The 14,458-nt window shown below is 41.6% G+C and overlaps 1 protein-coding gene across 3 annotated transcripts in view; it reads right to left on the bottom strand.

The window, feature by feature from the left end:
- FRY (FRY microtubule binding protein) overlaps window positions 1-11,601 on the bottom strand; it is a 385,515-nt gene extending 373,914 nt beyond the window's left edge. For all 3 annotated transcript variants that reach the window (XM_039535002.1, XM_039535008.1, XM_039535030.1), the window contains exons 1-3: window positions 11,547-11,601; window positions 8,534-8,658; window positions 5,134-5,324 (exon numbers count right to left, since the gene is read on the bottom strand). The gene's annotated coding sequence lies outside the window, so the exon portion shown is untranslated. The remainder of the gene's footprint in view (window positions 1-5,133; window positions 5,325-8,533; window positions 8,659-11,546) is intronic.
- Window positions 11,602-14,458: the final 2,857 nt, after the last annotated feature.

The raw sequence follows: 14,458 nt of genomic DNA, 5'->3' as shown, positions 1-14,458 counted from the left end.
TCTCAACTTTAATGTTGCAGTAACTTTATATATAATTGTATGTACCTATGCACACATATGAGCTGTATATTAAAGTTCTGCATGAAACCTGTCACATAATTTGCTTATGTGTTGCTTGAGAGTTTATAATGTACAAAATATGCATATGTATCAAAGAGAACAGACTGTAAATGATCATTCCTAATCTTAGAACCATATCAATTATTTACTAGCTCAGTTCTTCTTGCGCTTTATCTTATAGAATTCCCCATGGCAACATCACACTTCACTTCCTAGTCTTAATCAGTGAAGTCTGAAAATTAATATTAGATTTAGCTGTTGGGTTACTTGATAGTCTGCTTATCATACCATAAACTCTAGATAATTTTCTGTATGTCAATAAATTTCACTTGTTTAGCAATATTAAAAAGGTAACTTTTCTCAAAAGTTAACAGCTGGTTATTTGTTCTGTGTTGGCATATTATAAATATGAAATTTTACATAATCATCAACATTTCAGAATGAAAAAGGGAAATGATAATAGTGTCCTGAGGCAATAGCCACCATATCCCCCTGTTGGGGGGAGGGGGGATTGGGGGTAATAGGACTCTTCAGGGGGGGTCCAGGTGAAGGTGCTTGGGGCTAAGCGGGGGGGTCTGGATGTGGGGGGATAGAGCTCAACATGGGGGAGTGGGGCTCAGAAGGGTGGGGATCCAGGTGCAACTAGTTGGGGCTTGGTGGGGTGGGGATCCAGGTGTGGGTGGCTCATCTGGGTGGTCCAGGTGCAGCGGGAGTGGAGCTCATCGGGGGGGGGATTGAGTGTGAGGCTCAGTAGGAGGGTCTGGGTATGAGGAGGTCTGGATGTGTGAGGGCTGAGCAGCTCCCTGTACAAGGATCCCCCCCCTGCAATTGAGGAGCAATGGGTGCAGGAAGTGGGGGTGGAGGGAGTTTGCAGAGCTTTCTGCAGCTGGGGGAGAAATCTGGGGGTTGGTCTGACCCGGCCCTGGATGCTGTGCATGGGAAGAGGAAGTCCCATACTCCCCAGCTCAGCCGGGTCTAGCAGCTGAGCCTGGCGCAGAGTAGGAGCCACCAGCCGGGTCTTCCCTAGTCCTGTCCCCACCCCACAGTGGTTTACCTCTCTGCCAGCTGGCCTGAGCACCTAAAACATACTGCTGGGGAGGGTCGTTCTTCTGGCTTCCCTGTTTCCCCATCAGAAAGCCATTTTTCTGCAGGGAAGCAAAGAAATCTGCAGGAGACATGAATTCTGCACATGCTCAGTGGCACAGAATTCCCCCAGGAGTACAATCCTTTTGGTTTCTTCCATAGACATCTCCTTCTTCTGTAGTATGTTGATCAATCACCTTTGCAGGCTTGCATGCTCCTTTCTGATTAATCCAAAGTCTCTCCATTTTTCTGTGGTGATAAAGGCTATGTGTTTTTGTCAAAGAAATATTTCTGTTTTGCTTGTTTGAACTTTAAGCTATTTAGTATGTCTCCTTGTATCAACTTGGGTTGTAACAATTTTGATGAAGTCAGTAATCTGGTCCTCATAGGAGATCTAGGATCACCTGCTCCTCTAGGTGTATTCCAATAGTCCACCAGGCTAAGAGGCTGTGTTATCCAAGTTAGATTCTTTTAAGAATTATTTTTACAGTTTGAATTGCTCTCTCAGCTACTGGAACAGACCTGTCAAAAGTGAACCTCAGGTGAACAGAAGAGAGAACTTTCTCAGCAACTGGCTTCTCCCAGAAGATCAGGATGACCACAAACTGGCTTCTCCCAGAAGATCAGGATGACCACAAACCATGAGCAAGATGTATAACACAATTCTTTGACCCAGCTTTTCCATAATTTACATGAGGACAAAAAAGATAAAGTCCAACCTCTGCTGACTGAAGTGAAGTGAGAGAGAGAGCACACACACTAAATGTATCTTCAGGAGTTCACTTTAGACGTTTGACAATGATGGTCACTAACTACATAAGAATTTAGACTGGGTCACCAGATGAAACTGTAGTGGAGTATAGTTTGGGTCTAATCCTGTTCTCACTATAGTCAATGGCAAAATTCCTAATTAGTTCAATAAGGAAGAATCAATCCTTTATTCCCTCATACTTTGATAATGCTATAACAGCTCAAGAGAAACTGTTCCATATCCCGTCACTCTTATCAACAACGAAGACTGAAAGCTTCATACAGCAAGAAACAGTTGACTTTGACATTTGTTTAACCCAGATTACCTTGAACCTGATACAGATCCAATGGATAAAACTTCACAGATGATATGTTAGAGGAGGGGAAAAAAATCACTTAAGTCTCTACCACGGCGATGACATAGTAACATTAAAACTCTTTCTGTTGTACTTTTGCACAACATCAATTGGACCTATTTATTTGATGCCAATTACAATATGGATTTTAATATATACTGTATGCATTGTGACAGACTCAGGCCAGAAGGATATAAGAGGGTAGTCGAAGGCAGGTATATCAGCCTCAGAATGAGCAGGTCCCTGTTCCCTGGATAGCCAAACAAGGGCTACTCCAGGCCAATCAAGACACCTGATGCCAAATTAACCAGTTAAGGTCGTTAGGCTAATGCTGGCACATGACCTCAATTAGCTGAGAAAGAGTCAGTTACGGCTGATAGGCTAATGGAGACAGCTGGAACCAATTAAGGTCCCACTTATACTGCTTTAAAAGCTCACCTTTCCAGTCCTCTTGAGAGGAGCCCAGGTGAAAGGAGCTGGAGGACAGGAAGCATTACTGAACCCCAAGGTAAGGGTGAAGCTTGGAAAAGGGGAGCATGGGGAAGTGGCCCAGGGAATCAAAGCAGCGTCAGTGAAGGAGGGAAGCCGATAACAGCTGCTACCATTAGGGTCCGTGGGCTGGAACCCGGAGTAGAGGGCATGCCTGGGTTCCCCCCTTCCCTCCCTGCATGATCTACAGAGATCCCTTTGAGAGGGGAAACAGACTTTGGTCCAGGCAGGAGACCAAATGGTCCCTTTCCCAGTATGGTGGGTCATATTGAGGGCCTTAGTGAGCTTCTGAGGCCACTGAATCCGCCAGGAAGCGCAGGACCCACCAATACAGACTTGGAGCTTTGTCACAGCATACAAATCAGACTATGTTTTTATTCAACAAAAATATTGTTCTTATATTCTGACTATAAATTTCTCTGTAATTACAGCACTATTAAAATACATTTTATATTGGATTATGTTTTTATGGGGAAAAACACAACAAAAATAAGATTTCAGTGCTTGCTATCATGATGGCAATAACTCAGCTTCCTTATAAACTTTGATCCTGTAAAGACAGTAACATTAGTGCTCTTTTTCAAACTTGGCTTCCTCTCTTAATTCTAGTTGCTATTTGATCTACAGCAGCTTTAGTTATATTTAAGCAAAAGATCTAGGGATATTTTGTAGTAAGTCTAGCCATTGAGCACTAAACATGATTTAGTGCTCTAACGTTTTGCAGGAAGTACTGCAGAATATCACCACCCTGGGGCAAGACCTCATTGTTAAACAATAAAGCATAAGCCAACTTCATTAATAAGTAAGAAAAATGTTTCCCTCCTAAGTGAAATGAATGTTTATTCAAAAGGCTAAGTGATTATGCTGGCAGCAGCAGCAGCAGCAATTCAAGGTTGTCTGGTGCCATATTGTAAAAGACCACTTGAAAGCCTTTTATTTGGTGGACAATGGATATTCTGTATAGAAAATTTGAATCTTACACCCATGACTCATGAGAGAAAGGAGCCATGACTCTTATAAGCCCAGTTCCCTTGTCCTGTTCCCCTTCTGACTTCCAGAAATTTAGATTTCCCCCATTCTAATGGGAGTGGGGCAGAAGACAGGGCCAGCTGTGCAGACATTGCTCCATTCTCTCCCACCAGTGGTTCTTAAGGGACCACCTTTGCAACTGGAGAAGTAATAGGGTATCCCAGCCTGCTAGAAGCATAGAGATGGGGATGAGATCAGAGCCTGGGCAGGCAGTTTCAAGCTGCAGTGAAACTAGCTGTAGCTCTTTCTGCTCTCACTTCTCGAGACTACATCTATGAAGCTGCACTTCTGTGGTGGGATGGCTTTTCTCTGCCATGCTAGCACCCCACCATCTGCTGCCTATTTAAAGGTGAGAAATACTGGCTTCACTGCTGTCTTGGACAGAGTGTGCTGGAGCCTATCCTGCCTCCACCTCATTAAGTCAGAGGTTTGCAGACACTTGCCCTCAGCTAGCTCTACAGAGGACCCTGCTGCTCCTCTCCCATGCTGCTGAACTGATCTGCTCTTCAGAATCACTGCTACTACATCGGTTTCTGCCTCCTACAAGAGCTTCAACCCCAGCTATAACTTCTGAAAGGGCCCCTCAGTATAGCAAGTCTTCTGGGTGCCTCTAATATTGTCCTTTAAAACAAACAAAACAACATAATTTACCTCTCTCTTGTTTTGTTTTTGGCAGCAGGGGCGGCTCTAGAGCCCAGCGGGACAAGCACCCGCCTGGGGCGGCCCTTTCCCAGGGGGGCGGCAGGCTGGGCCAGTGGACCTGCCGCAGTCATGCCTGCGGGAGGTCCACCGGAGCCCCGGGACGACCGGACCTGCCGCAGGCATGACTGCGGACGGTTCGCTAGTCCCGCGGCTCAGCTGGACCTCCCGCAGGCATGACTGCGGCAGCTCAACCGGAGCCGCCGGACCAGCGAACCGTCCGCAGCTGCGGGAGGTCCAGCTGAGCCGCGCGACCAGCGGACCCTCCGCAGTCATGCCCGCGGCAGGTTCGCTGCTCCCGCGGCTCGGGGGCGCCTCCCGGGCATGATTGCTTGGGGCGGCCAAATTTGTAGAGCCGCCCCTGTTTGGCAGACTTTGATACTAAACTAAGATATAACCTACAAAAGCACTCTCCTAGGTAGAGAACAATGTAACTTAAGCTACTAGGTTTATTATAGGAAGGCACCTCTCAACTTTTAATAAATTATTTAGCCAGCTCAATAAAGGGAAGAAAGCATGGACTGAATTATGAAGATATATCAACCTATTGTACTAGGCAAGCTCAATAATTATAAGGACCACAGTAGGCCATTCAGCAAATTATGTGAAAAAATAATTAGCAACAAAGCTTGATTATAAAATAATTAGGTAAGAGAAGGCTACTTACCTTTAATTCATGTCTTTGGAAGATATGACTGCAGTAGATTTCCACTCTGTGTGTGTTTCACCTCTAGCATGTGACAGGTCAGACTTGATTTAGTTCACATTTTGAGCCATTAGAATTTCCACTAGCAAAAGACACATGCCAGCATGCACAGATATTCTTCTGTACTGTAAGTGCCACTCTTCAGCCACTTTCTAAACAAATACAAAAACAAAAAAAAGACAATTAAACTGTGGCTCTCCAAATTGATATACACACACACACACACACACACACACACACACACACACACACACACACACACACACACAGAGTGATTAGCTATGGCATTGCATCTTCCAAAGGAGAAGATACTAAGTGCTCAGCCCCAGCTCTCCTAAAGCTCTGTAGTGACAAAAAGACTTTGGCATTGGCTTCTGATACTGTCTCCAAACTACTAAAAATTATCACTGAAGGATTATAAAGTGAACCATCTGTGCAATGTATACGTGATGTTGACTGCATAAACATGTATCATTCTCCATTTTTGCTCACAAAAGAAAGGGTTTAGGACTAGTGAAGAATGAACCACAGTCAGAACAGACTTAATCTCCTGTTCTGATCTTCTCAGTATCAGCCTTTCATTAGAATCTGAGTTGTTCTCTTGTTCCTTGACAGTTTCTGCTTTGTGTATTGATGATAAAGAATCAGTCAGATGAGAAATGCCAAAGTCCACATCTACCCTTTTGGCACCAAGTATTAGAGGTGCAATTCCTCAGGCACACTCTATCACCTAGGTCAGGGGTCGGCAACCTCTGCCATGAGGCTCACCAAGGTAAGTACCCTGGCGGGCCGGGCCAGTTTGTTTACCTGCCGCATCGGCAGGTTTGGCAGACCGCAGCTCCCACTGGCCGCGGTTCGCTGTCCCAGGCCAATGGGGGCGGCGGGAAGCGGCGCGGGCAGGGATGTGCTGACCGTGGCTTCCTGCCACCCCCATTGGCCTGGGACGGCGAACCGCGGGATCGGCCAAACCTGCCGATTCGGCAGGTAAACAAACTGGCCGGGCCCGTCAGAGTGCTTACCCTGGAGAGCAGTGTGCCAGAGGTTGCCGACCCCTGACCTAGGTTAAGAGATGGGAAATCATAGGCCCTTCTGTCAAAATAATATTTCTGCTTCCACTTTTGATTTTCTTTGATCTTCTCTAATGATTCATTGTTATGAGATTTCTGGAAGTTATCACTAATTGGTAAATTAGATCTGATCCTTCTTCCTATTAACAGCTAAAGAAAAGCCATTCTCCAAAAGTGTACTTTGGCAAACCAATAAAACTTTATAGAAATCACTCCCACTGTCAAAGTCTTTTTCATAAAGTTCTTTACTGTCCATATAGATCTTTCCACAAGTCCATTTGATTGGGCGTAATTTGGATTTGGATTAAAGATTTCATCTGGAGAAGATTCCCTTCATGCTGGCTATCACTGTCTTACTATTATTAGTACTGTGCAGTGTGCAAATTTCTGGACACTGAGAATAATCTGTGACTATTAAATAATCCTTTGATTGCCAGGTAAATAAATCAGCGCTTTCCTTCTCCTAAGGCCTTTGTGGAACTGGATGAGGTCTCAGTGTCTCTGCCTGTTGGCATGACTTGTATTTAAAGCATGAAAAACAGTTTCCTACCACATTAGTAATTTTGTGATTGATCTGCAGCCAGTACTGCACCTCTCATGCTTGTTGTTTGCACGTCTCAATTCTTAAATGACCCTTGTGACTCTTCTGTAGGATTTCTTTTCAGAAGCTCATTGTAATTACAACCTTACTGCCCTTGAAAATCACCCCTGGGCATGTAAGCATCTCCAATATCCAGTTTTTGGAATGCATACAATATGTAGGATTCTGAAATCCAGATAATACCAATTTCAAAATAATAACCAAATTAAAGGTGCACCAATACAGCGTACAATACAGTATGGTTATTATGCTATGAAGACATGTCTTAGTCTGTGGGGCTTCTGAATAAATTTTGATTATACCTACACAGAGCGATTTTACCTATCATCCTAATGGATTTTCAAAACCCACAATGAAAACTGAATGATTCTACGAATTTTATTAAAAACATAAGAATGGCCACACTGGGTCAGATCAATGGTCCATCTAGCCCTGTATCCTGTCTTCCAACAGTGGACAGTGTCATATTTTTTACAGAGAATGAACAGAGCAGGGCAACTATCAAGTGATCCATCCCCTGTCATCCAGTCCCAGCTTCTGGTAGTCAGAGGTTTAAGGATACCCAGAGCATGGGGTTGCATCCCTGACTATCTTGGCTAATAGCCAATGATGGACCTATCCTCTACAAACATATCTAATTCTATTTTGAACCCAGTTATACTTTTGGCCTTCAGAACATCCCCTGGCAACGAGTTCCACACATTGACTGTGTGTTGTGTGAAATAGTACTTCCCTATGTTTGTTTTAAACCTGCTGCCTTTTAATTTCACTGGGTTACTGCTGGTTCTTGTTATGTAAAGGGCTAAATAACACTTCCCTATTCACTTTCTCCACACTATTCATGACTGTATAGACCACTATCATATTCTCTTTAGTTGTCTCTTTTCTAACCTGAACAGTCCCAGTCTTTTTAATCTCTCCTCATATGGAAACTATTCCATACCCCTAATTATATTAGCTACCCTTCTCTATACCTTTACCAATTCTAATGTATCTTTTTTGAGATGGGGTGACCAGACTAATATAGAACAAATAGAACAGAATTCTTTGTTTACTGTATAATTTCAGCAGACCTAGATTCTATTACGGTATTACCTACGGGTCATTTCACCTTCTGTGCCAACACTAACTGCAGGACCATCTGTGGCACCTCATGTGTGCTGAGGTCACAGCCCTGCTCTTGAACAGCAACCAGGCTGTCACTCTCATCAGTTTAACCTGCCTCTAACAATAAAATAAAAGTAGCATTCATTTTGAAAGCAACTGTGTCTAGTGCTTACAAAAATAAGGTAACTACTATAGTCATTTTTTGCTTTCATACAAAAATTAGGTTTTTAATATTGTATCAGGCAACATAAAAGAAACATACAGAAAGAAGTTGATAGTGAAACATATCGCTGTATGAAAAGAATCTAATAATGATTTCATCCTATAATGAATTAATGTTCTGTTTATATACAGACACTACTTGCCAGCTATACTATTCTTGAGGACAGTGAGAACAGCCATACTCTCAAAATACAGGCCTCCACCACTTGAGCTAAAGAAAAGTCTCCATTAGAAAGCGAGTATTAGATAGCAGTATTAACATTGTTTGGTTTTTTTAAGAACCAGCTACTACTAGACAATGAATAATTACAAAGGCTTGATTATATCTGATGTTCGAACTAAGAGGAGGCAATATTACACATACAAGATTGTCAGTACATTACACACACTGTCCTGTCAGACAAGCATTTCTCCTCCAAATGTCTGGTGTTCACAGTTCAAATTCCAGGACTGGGTAACACTCTTGATTCCATGTGAAGTCTATGTGACCTGTCATGAGCAAGTATAAAGTTCAGAGATCTTAAGCTCTAAGACAAACCAAATGCAGGATGTACTTTAATAGCGTAAGAGGATCTATTCTGCTTTCAAATAACTATTAATTTAACAACCCAGATTGACATGGGTATCTGAACTCCTTTTATAGACTATTACTGCTAATTTATCATGCTCTCTTTAATTTGTGGGAATGAGTGTTGGTATACTCACTTTTTGTTCTCACCTTGTTTTTAAAAATGTAACTAAGTCCCTGACTGGAAAAAAAATTAACATACCCAACAACTTGGTCCAAGTGTAAAATCAAGTATTTATTGTATTTTTAGTCCACGCACTTAGGCAGGTGTTGTGGTGCTGTTTGGATGACTCATAAGTAGCAGATCACAGCAGTGCCCAGAAAAAGGCTGTTTGAGAAAGTATACTATGTTGGGACAGGCTGTGGTAAGAAAATTATCCCACAATCTAGTTTAACTCTTAACTTTGTTGGCTGCATTTGAACTGAGAGTTCTCACACCACTGCTTTTTAACTGGTGTGGTTGTAGGGTACTAGTAACAGTGGGAGCACTAGAACAAAAGATAATGTCTACCAGCAGGGTGTCCAATCCTGCTATGATCATGTTTAAATGACATGGTGGTAAAAATAGTAGAGACCAGTCCGCTAGTAGTAGTTCTCTGGTAGTAGTGGTGGAGCAGTAGTGGTGCTAGAACAACAGAGAATACCCTAAAATTCTCACTATAAGCATAGTCTTTGGTCTACAAAGGATGACTCTCCAACAGAATTCAGAGTAGCAGCCGTGTTAGTCTGTATCCGCAAAAAGAACAGGAGTACTTGTGGCACCTTAGAGACTAACAAATTTATTTGAGCATAAGCTTTCGTGGGCTTGGACGCACAGAATGGAACATATAGTGAGTATGGCGGGGGGGGAAGAGAGAGAGAGAACACATGAAAAGGTGGGAGTTTCCCAACCAACTCTAAGAGGCTAATTAATTAAGATGAACTGTTGTCAGCGGAGGGAAAAAAAACACCCATTTAAGACAGTCCCACCTTTTCATGTTCTCTGTATGTGTGTGTGTATATATATATATATATATATATAATCTTCGCATAGAATGGAACATATAGTGAGTCCGATGAAGTGGGCTGTAGCCCACAAAAGCTTATGCTCAAATAAATTTGTTAGTCTCTAAGGTGCCACAAGTACTCCTGTTCTTTTTCCAACAGAAGATGTGGTATCCCATCCAGCAGTGGACAGTGATATATACACACAAGCCACTACATTATATCCTTAGAACAAGTCTATCTAGTCCTAGTCCTCCTCTCCCGCAGGTTGGTGAAGGACGAGTTAAACAAGCATCTTCAGATACCATCTGCACTGTGTAGTATGTACTGCCAAGTTTTACCAACAGACTAGAAATATCTCAAATCCCTCTACATGAAAGCAAACACAAAACCCTAAGGAATACAACATGAAGTCCAGAACAGCCCCACATGTATTCACTCAACAGTATTGACTGATACCCTTCCATCAGGAATGATTTTGACATATTCATAAATATGCTCACACAAGGCAGGGGCGGCTCTACGAATTCCGCCGCCCCAAGCAGGACGGCGCACCGCGCCGCTCACGCTGCCGGGCGCCGATCCCGCGCCTCCACGGGACCTCCAGCAGACGTGCCACTAGTCCTGCGCCTACGGTGGAGCTTCCACAGTCATGCCTGGGGGAGGTCCACACAAGCCGCGGGACCAGCGCACCCGCCGCAGTCATGCCTGCGGGAGGTCCGGTCGTCCCGCGGCTCCGTTGGACCTCCCGCAGGCATGACTGCGGAAGGTCCGCCAGACCCGCCTGCCGCCCTCCAGTTAAAATGCCGCCCCACGCGCGCGCTTGGCGCGCTGGGGTCTGGAGCCGGCCCTGCACAAGGCAGATCTCATTGCCACAGGAAACCAATGAAGTCAAGAATTCAGTGAGACTAAAATGGGGACTGGATATTTATACTGATTACAAGAATATACAGAGTTATTGTAATTAAGGCTAACAAGAATTTTGGAAGGGCTATTAAACCTCATGCTTCCAGGCTTAAGCCAGCCTCTAATTATTAGAGATTAAGATGAGACAAAGTGGGATGCAGATCATCCCACACACTTAGTGCTGGGTTCTCAACTCCTTCTGAAGCATCTGGGACTGGCCACTGTCTGAGACAGAATACCAGACTATATGGATATCAGGTTTCATCCAGCATGGCAATTTTTATATTCCAGTGTGATCAGGACATGCAATTAAAGTCCACGAGTCACAGTATGAAATCCTGCTGATAGATCCAATACCATCAACAGACAGGACAAGTTTCCTTTATCCCTTGTGGTAAGCAAATCATCTACAACTCTGACAAGCACATTCTCAGTATTATACCTATGGCTAAATACTGATTTGTATGATAAATTCCAATCATTACTGTCCAGGTGTTCCAGCAGCTGTATCACTAACTCCATCTCTGCAACTCTGGCCAGATTGAAAATTATATACTAGTGTCTAACACTGTCAAGTTAGGCAAGATCACTACACTACCTAAATGGGACTTTATTCCTTCTCTTACAATAGTGACCCATCAATGGCAGATGTATCAGGGACAAACAAATTAAAAGTTGGGATGATAGCAAAATGGCCACTGCTTAACCAGGTTCGATATAAAGAGTTGTACATTCTAAAAACCACCAAGGTTCCTTTGATATATTAATACTAGACTAAAGAGTTCATGCTTAGAATTTAAAATGAGATACATCTCATTTTCCAAAAGTCATCAAAAACCAGTAGTGGTAAATTACAGGATTTTACTAGGACACTCCCTCCCAGCCTAACAGACAATGACTAGCCTAAATTATTCATCACCTCTTGGTTGGACTACAGCAATGCGACGTACATGGGCATGAAGACTTCATTGTTTTGAAAATTCCAAGTAGTATAGAATACTGCAGTATTCTATCTCCACAGCAACAAAGACTATCACAAGCACATCCAACCTGTCCTCCACTTTCTATACTGGCTTCACATACAATTTCAAATCAAGTTTGAGATCTGGGTTCTTATCTTCAAGGAGTTCCATGACCTGAGCCTAGAATATCGAAAAGATCACCTGAAGCTCTGGGATGAAGACCGTAGTAGACAACTATGCTCCTCTGTTTCAAAAATCACTTTCCACCATAAGAATAAAGTGTGTCTGTGCAGGAGACAGAATGTTTTAGGACCCATCACAAACCTCACCACTTCTGCTAAGTACAAGGCACATTTCTTTGATCTTTGCATTGTGTACATAAACATATATATTAAAAGAAGGAGAAAAATAACCCTATTTAAACAAGATGGTCCATTGCATACATTTCTCATCGTAGGTAGATGATGAGAGAACACCAGATGATGAATTTTTGTCACATTGCTTACTGCACTACTGGAAAGTTCTCAGAAACCACAGTTGTGAGTGAAGTATAAGAGCTTGCACAGAATATAAATATGTAAGATAGCAAAGTATGAGCCTATGGAAAGGACTTGTGGAGATGTGTATGTGAAGAGTATCTAAGACATATCATACAGATCTATAAGAAGAGAGGAGGTAGATTTGACAGCATCCTGCAGTGGTAACTCACCATGAACATACCAGTCAACGGGTGTGATTGTGGCATTCTAATGACCAACATAGCATTGTACAGTACAGAAGGATGGCGTATGTAAGCCAGATGGCTTGTAAAATAAACACAAATTACAATATCAAATTCTGTGTAGCATTGAGGCTGCTATTTCAATAAATGATTTGATACAGTACTAGTGAAAAGCAGAAGGTATTAAAAAAAGTTCAATAAATAGTAAATGAGATCACAATAATTTTCTGGAATTCTATCCAGACACTTCCACAAGCAGCATGTTGTGAATCACTTTTTGGACGTACCCTCTTGCTTTTGAAAGATTTTCAGTAAGGTCCAATCGTTTGTATTAAAAACAGGTAGGTAATTCAGCCACTCATATGTTTCATCGCTGCAAGAAGTAAATTTTTAACTGCAGACTAGAAAAACTCTGTTCACTGAACAAAAAATGTGCTCATATCATTCACCCCTCCAGCAGCATCATGAATTACAGCTGAGGTTTCCATTGCCTCATAGACTTTAAGGTCAGAAGGGAGCTCATGAACTGCAAGGTTTCTCTAGTCCATTAAACAATGCATAAACAGTGCAAGGGCTACTTTCTGATAACAGGTTGCGCTCCACTATTCAAAGCTTCTCCCTCCCATTAGGATATGGGGCAGAATTTTATTCACCCACAATGACTCAATATTTGATACTTTAGGTTGGTGAAAGGGCAAAAGATGAGGTCTTAAATGTTGGGGACATGAAGCTACAATAAGGGGAAAGGACAGTTGGGTGAATTCTGCAAAATATTTGGTTGAATGTGGCTAAACAAATTTGCTTCCATAATGTTTGTGTGTTTACTTTATGAATATTCTAATAAATGAGTTTACAAATATCAATATCCACCAAAATAATGAATTTTAATCAAACAGTTCAGAACATTTGTGGAAAGCAAATTTCATATTCATAACTGAGTATTTGCATTGGAAACCTGATTCCAAGAATTATACTAATCCGAGAAGAGAAACACCATGTGATCTGCATATCCAATTAAAATTACACAAATTTCAAATTCTTATACATGAATTGCTCACAAACATTTTCAGAAATTATTTAGTGAAAAATCTGGGGAAAGAGATCTGGTTGGGGATGATTTTTTAAACAGTGAAAGATAACTTTGTCAAATCAGTTGTTCATTAGAAATTATTTGTCCAGCTCTAAAAATGAAATTCATGTAGTGGATTACATTAATCAGTGCCAACTTTGAAACTGGCTTGAAATCCTCCTAGCAAACCAAGGAGTTTAAAACATTAAAATATAGTAATAAACCGCTTGACTACATAATGAAGCTGAGATCATCCCTCAAGCCCAAAATCTTGGCACAGTCTCTAGCAGCTGCTGGCAGTATGCATAAAGATGACTGTCATCACCTAGGAATAGGGTCACTAGACAGTCTTTGTACTTCTTTTCCTTTGTTTTTTCAGTAGTAGTAGTAGTACTCTATTTACACTATGTCTCCCGTGTATCTATATTAGCGTCAACATGTAAAAGAGAAGTAATAGTCTAATAGTACAATACTGACAACATTCCTATAATGGTAAAGTCATCATAAAAATAAAATGTAAATTCAGTCTAAATACAATATTTAAAAAAAAATCAAAGGGTTATTTTTCAAAATACCAAATAGGGACTTCTTTATACTGCCTTCAAACACTTTTCCCTAAAAAAAACCAACAACCTGTAGATGTACGGAATAAGAGCCACAGTACATTGTTAAATCTTTATTAGATTGGAACCCAAGAACACGAAAAACTTTACATCTATGATTTGCCCCATTGAGTTCAATGGGACATTTCACATGCATAAATCCTTGCTGTTCCAGGGTCTTACACTACAAAATAATGAAATTTTCACAACCAGTGAGAAGGGGAAAGGCCTCCTACACTTAGAATTACCTTGCTTTTATAGGTTTAAATTATGACTATTTTTAAATGATTTAAAATACTGCAAGGTATCATTTGTATGGAACTCAGATAAGAATATTAACATCCTTAGGTTCTTTGAACATGTAAATGAAATATTTTTATTAAATACTGATGTTTTAAAATAATATCATGCATGTGCAGTTGCCATTTTTCATAATTAAATAATTCAGCCATTTAGAAAGCGAATGCCACACTAAAA

This window comes from Mauremys reevesii, linkage group 1 (assembly GCF_016161935.1).
Source record: "Mauremys reevesii isolate NIE-2019 linkage group 1, ASM1616193v1, whole genome shotgun sequence".
Lineage (NCBI taxonomy): Eukaryota > Metazoa > Chordata > Testudines > Geoemydidae > Mauremys > Mauremys reevesii.
The sequence above is the reverse complement of the archived record's forward strand: the minus strand, read 5'-3'. Positions and strand labels throughout refer to the sequence as shown.